This window comes from Psammomys obesus, unplaced genomic scaffold (assembly GCF_907164565.1).
Source record: "Psammomys obesus unplaced genomic scaffold, mPsaObe1.curated_primary_1811, whole genome shotgun sequence".
Taxonomy (NCBI): Eukaryota; Metazoa; Chordata; class Mammalia; order Rodentia; family Muridae; genus Psammomys; species Psammomys obesus.
In genome coordinates, this window is record NW_026592118.1 from 1,978,614 (window position 1) to 1,984,785 (window position 6,172).

The 6,172-nt window shown below is 42.5% G+C and overlaps 1 pseudogene; it reads left to right on the plus strand.

Moving 5' to 3' along the window:
* Positions 1–3,465: 3,465 nt before the first annotated feature.
* On the plus strand, positions 3,466–4,829 carry LOC129680983 (40S ribosomal protein SA-like; annotated as a pseudogene).
* The last annotated feature ends 1,343 nt before the right edge of the window (positions 4,830–6,172 follow it).

Below are 6,172 nucleotides of genomic sequence, written 5' to 3' on the forward strand. Positions count from 1 at the left end.
TTGTTTCCCTAATTTCTTTCTCAGTCCTTTTACCTTTTGTATATAGGAGGGCTACTGATTTTTTTGAGTTAATTTTGTATCCTGCCACTTTGCTGAAGGTGTTTATCAGCTGTAGGAGTTCCCTGGTGGAGTTTTTGGGGTCACTCACGTATACTATCATATCATCTGCAAATAGTGATAATTTGACTTCTTCTTTTCCAATCTGTATCCCCTTGATCTCCTTCAACTGTCTTATTGCTCTAGCAAAGACTTCCAGCACTATGTTGAAGAGATACGGAGAGAGTGGGCAGCCTTGTCTTGTCCCTGATTTTAGTGGGATTGCATTAAGTTTCTCTCCGTTTAGTTTGATGTTGGCTATAGGCTTGCTGTATATTGCCTTTACTATGTTTAGATATGTGCCTTGTATCCCTGATCTCTCCAATACTTTAAACATGAATGGATGTTGGATTTTGTCAAAAGCTTTTTCAGCATCTAGGGAGATTATCATGTGGTTTTTTTCTTTCAGTTTGTTAATATGGTGGATCACATTGATGGATTTCCATATGTTGAACCACCCCTGCATACCTGGGATGAAACCTATTTGGTCATAGTGGATAATATCTTTGATGTGTTCTTGGATTCGGTTTGCAAGTATTTTGTTAAGTATTTTTGCATCAATGTTCATAAGGGAGATTGGCCTGAAATTCTCTTTCTTTGTTGAGTCTTTGTGAGTTTTAGGTACCAAGGTGACTGTGGCTTCATAGAATGAGTTTGGTAATGTTCCTTCTGTTTCTAATTTGTGGAATAATTTGAAGAGAATTGGTGTTAGCTCTTCTTTGAAGGTCTGGTAGAATTCTGCGCTGAAGCCATCTGGTCCTGGGCTTTTTTTGGATGGGAGACTTTTGATGACCACTTCTATTTCTTTGGGGGATATAGGACTATTTAGTTGATTTACCTGGTTCAGCTTTGGTAAATCAAATCGATGAGGAAAATTGTCCATTTCATTTAGATTTTCAAATTTTGTGGCATATAGACTTTTGAAGTAAGTCCTAATGATTGTTTGGATTTCCTCAGTGTCTGTAGTTATGTCCCCCTTTTCATTTCTGATTTTGTTTATTTGGGTGGTGTCTCTCTGCCTTTTAGTTAGCTTAGCTAAGGGTTTGTCGATCTTGTTGATTTTCTCAAAGAACCGGCTCTTGGTTTCATTGATTCTTTGAATTGTTTTATTTGTTTCCAATTGATTGATTTCAGCCCTGAGTTTGATTATTTCCAGCCGTCTACTCCTTTTTGGTGTGTCTGCTTCTTCTTTTTCTAGGGTTTTTAAGTGAGCCATTAAGTTGCTTGAATGAGCTGTCTCGAATTTCTTCTTGAAGGCACTTAGTGCTATGAACTTTCCTCTTAGCACTGCTTTCATTGTGTCCCACAAGTTTGGGTATGTTGTGTCTTCATTTGCATTGATTTCTAGAAAGACTTTATTTCTTCCCTGACCCAGCTGTCATTTAGTAACAAGTTGTTCAGTTTCCATATGTGTGTAGGCTTTTTGCTATTTCTGTTATTATTGAGGTCCAGCTTTATTCCATGGTGATCAGACAAGATACAAGGGACATCTGGCGGACAGCAACTGTTTGTGCTTGTGTCTGGAGCACAGCTGAGTGATGGCGGCTCGGCCCCGCCGGTCTGCTAGTCTTTTTCCAGGGAAGGATTGAGTGATTTAAGTGAGTACAGTTTCTTTCCTTCCCTGTGGATTCCCTGGAGACTGGAACTCCCAGTCTCTTTTTTTGCCCTGGTGCGCACTGCTCAGTCTCTGCCAGCTGGCTGGCCGCAGAAACTGCCTGTGTCTGGAGCACAGCTGAGTGATGGCGGCTCAGTCCCCGCCAGCTCTCTGGTGTGCAGAAACTGCCTGTGTCTGCCTTTCCAGCCTTTGGGAGCCTGAGTGTCTGCCTAAACTGGGTAATTTTCCCGAGACCTTTTCGGGGTGGGGGTGTCGGCTGAGTGCTCTGAGATCAGACCAGCTGTTTCCCTCCCTGTGTGTTTGCACCGGACAGTGAAACTCATTCGCTGGTGCCTTGGTGCCCACAGTTCTATCTCAGGTGGCAAATCAGGCACGCAGCAGGCAGGGCTCTGTGCTGGAGCCTGGGTCCCCGGCTCTGGCTCCTGGGGCGACCGTGGAACCCGAGTCTTTTCCAGGGGATATCTGGGTGACCTAAGGTCGGTCCCAATCGTTTCCTGTACTGTGGGGTTATCTCTCGACTGAAAATTCCAGTCTCTGATAGTGTGGTGCACACGGTTCAGTCTGGGACCATGACCAGAGACACTGGCTTGTGGCTCTGGACTGGGGCTAGGGTTGGTGGCTGGCAGCCAAGCGTCTGGCGGAAACGGGATCTCTTCCGCAGTTTAGCCGGGTGAGTTAAAAGCTGATTGAATCCCCCATCGTGGGGTATCCTCTCACCTGGGAAACACAATGACTGTGTTTTATGGCCGCGAGTTCTGATTGCTGGTCACTGTGCTGATCCTGCTGCTGCTGCTCAGAATGAGAGTCCTCCCAGTGCCGCCATTTTGCCCCGCCTCTCCATTCAGGACATTCTAATGCAGATATAAAAAAGGCCAACACATCTTTAATGATTATGAGAGACCAAAATGGAACATTTACTATGCAAATCACTATAGAATTTCTACAGCAGAGTAGAAGCAGATTTGCTATGTCACCAAGCTACACACTTCCTGGACATATTCCCAAAGGCCTCTATATCCTACTTCAGAGACACTTGCTCATCCATGTTCATTGATTCTCTATACACAATAACCATGAAATGGAAACATTCTAAATGTCTGTCAGCTGATGAGTAATGAAAATATGACACCAAAAACACTATAAAAGTTTTTTTTTCAGCTATAAGGAAAAATAAAATTATCAAATAAATAGATGAATCTGGAAGTAAGCATCATAAGGTAACCCAGAACCAGAAAAGCAAAAAGCACGTATTCTCTCCCATGTGTGTTTGCTGGCTTTGACTTTTTAGGTATTTCTGTTTGGAGTGCCCACAGAATTCAGAACATTTGTAAAGAATATTGAGTGGATAAATGGCAGATTCAAAGGAAGCAGAAAAAAAAAACAAAAAAACAAAAACAAAATAAACCAACAATGGATCAGCAAGGGTTGAATGGAGTAGGCTATGGAAAAACAAGGTAGACAATGGAATGAGTGGGGGGTAATTAACACAAAAACAACTTTGAAAAAGCCATATGAAAACCTACTGTTGCAGACGCTTCCTAACATATGCACATACATACACACAGATGAAAATATTTAAATGACGTTACTCTATAACAGATAAATGAGTTCTCTTTCAGATACCATAGTCTAACATAAAGCTCAGTTTAGGGATGGATTGCTTCTTTTTAAGTCGTTAGTGGGGTTCCATAGAAACACAGTCCATGCTCAAACACTAGAGGCTGTTGGCAGTACCCTTGATTGCTCTTCGTACCATGACAGTGACACTTCATCATCAACATACCACACCCTTGAGAGGTAAAACAGAGAAAATTAACGTGGTTCTCAAAGGGAAGCTTCAAACCTACAAGACAGTTTTCATTGTGCTAGAAGGTCTATGCATGATACTGGGAAAGAAAAGTAATCAACAGTTGTACCCACATGTGAACCCTGAAAGCTACAGTCACTACTTGCCTGGAAAGATATAACAGTGATATGAATGCTGTGGGTGTAACCAGTCACTTTTGACTGGATTTCAAGCCCAGGAAGAACTAATTCCTGTTACCATTAGCTGTGCCCAAACCTTATGTATAGTTAGATCAGCCCCTGGAGGAGAACTTAATACAATTATTATCGTTTACTTTCATACTCGTAAATTAGTGTGTCTCTCAACCCTCATCAGGTATGTTTCTGTCTGTGGTATATGAAACACACAGCTTTCAATGTGCAGAGAATAAGATACTACAGAGTATTCAGCCCTAAACATGACACTTACATCACCGTACCCCCTAGCTCCGAAGGCTCAGGAATCATGGCTTAAGAGTAAAACAGAAATTTTGAAAGAGCCAGAGGTAGTAGACACCTTCAATGAAACAGTGTTTGCTGGACATGATACAAGTCCTACGCATTAACAAGAAAATAAGAATTTAAGCACAGACGGGAGAGGGCCTGATGAAGTTCCATCCTGAGCTGAGAAGCTGTTGGTAAATTGATGGGAATCAAGAAATCAGCTTTCTGGAGCCAAGCCAATTGCTGGCCGCTACACACCCGGGACCTTCACTAACCAGATCCAAGCGGCCTTCAGGGAACCACGGCTTCTGGTGGTGACTGATCCCAGGGCTGACCACCAGCCGCTCACAGAGACCTCTTATGTCAGCCTGCCCACCATCGCTCTGTGCAACAGAGATTCTTCTCTGCGCTATGTGGACGTTGCCATCCTATGCAACAGCAAGGGCGCTCACTCGGAGGGTTTGATGTGGTGGGTGCTGGCCCGGGAAGTACTCCGCATGCATGGCACTATCTCCCGTGAGCACCCCGCGGGAGGTTATGCCTGACCTTTACTTCTACAGAGACCCGGAGGAGATTGAGAAGGAGGAGCAAGCTGCTGCTGAGAAGTCCATGACCAAGGAGGAATTCCAGGGTGAATGGACTGCGCCAGCTGTTGAGTTCACTGCTGCTCAACCCGAGGTGGCAGACTGGTCTGAGGGTGTGCAGGTGCCCTCTGTGCCCATCCAGCAGTTCCCTACTGAAGACTGGAGTGCCCAGCCAGCCACTGAGGACTGGTCAGCAGCTCCCACGGCACAGGCCACCTAGTTGGGTTGGAGCCACCACAGAGTGGTCCTGAGCTCTGCAGACACCTGAGCAAAGGGGAAAAGGTGGAAGGAAAATACAGTTCCTGAAAGCTGAAAAGAGAGAGAGAGAGAGAGAGAGAGAGAGAGAGAGAGAGAGAGAGAAATCAGCTTTCTTTGCTCCTCGTATTCCGGCAGATTGTTCTACATTAATGCACATGAAGACAAACAGTAGTTTCAGTCATGACCAGAGGGCCTCTCTCTGTAATGAACAGCACTGAATATAAGGACTCCTGGCTGCCTCCGACTCTGCAAATAAGTTATTGCTGAATATTCATCCCTAAACAGGACATTTGTACCACTACATCTAAGGTTTGTGGAATGTAAACCAAAGAGGGAAAGAAGGTAATGACCTGGATGTTAGGGAGAAGGAATGTGAAGCATCATCCTCAGGCCATAACACAGCCATTTTAATCATAAGCTCAGAGAAGCTACAGTGACTGGCAATGGATCTGTAAATGACTGTGCCTCTTATCAGTCGACCACGTGTGGGGGAGGGGTACATGCGGCCCTACCTCTCCATGATAAACTATTGGCTATTGATAGAGGCTGAAAGAGGTAAAGTCAGTGTCATTCACTGTGTATGCATTAGTGAGCTCACCAGACTTCACATACCAGGTATAGTTAAATACCCATAGTCACACAAATGGACATAATTAAACTCAGTGAGCCACAAAACAAAAGGATATAAATGTGGGAAAAGGACTTTCAGGGATGACAGTAAGGTTTGATAAAGGTAAGAGGTAAATAAAAGAGAATGGAATGTGAGAGTAATCAGAATCTGCAGGTAGCAAATTGTCAAAGAATAATATTTTTAAATATTTTATAAGTAAATTAATTAAAATATTTTTCAGAAATGCGTGTTGAACTCCTACTTCTCAGCACATCAGAGTACTACTTTATTTGGTTATAGTGTCATTAAAGAGGATATAAAGGTTAAAGTGTGTCGTTGAGTGTTCCCAAATCTACCATGATGTATTTACAAGAAGAGTAGACTAAGAATACATTAGAGTCAGACAGAGAGGCTGCACTGTGAAGACAGTGGCCTCTGAGCCAAGGACAGCAGTGTTAGAATAAATGAACCCAGCAGATATCTGATATTAGACTTCTAACCTTCAGAACTGAGAGAAAACAAATTTCTCTTGTTTAAGACACAGCATGTCTTTCTCGGGGCTGCCTTAGTAGACTAAGGGTAATATATATATATATATATATATATATATATATATATATATATATATAATGTATTATATTAATTATTAATTAATATATTAATTATAATTAAATATATAATATATTAATTAATATAATGTTAATTGTATATATATATACAAATTAACATTACATAGCTACC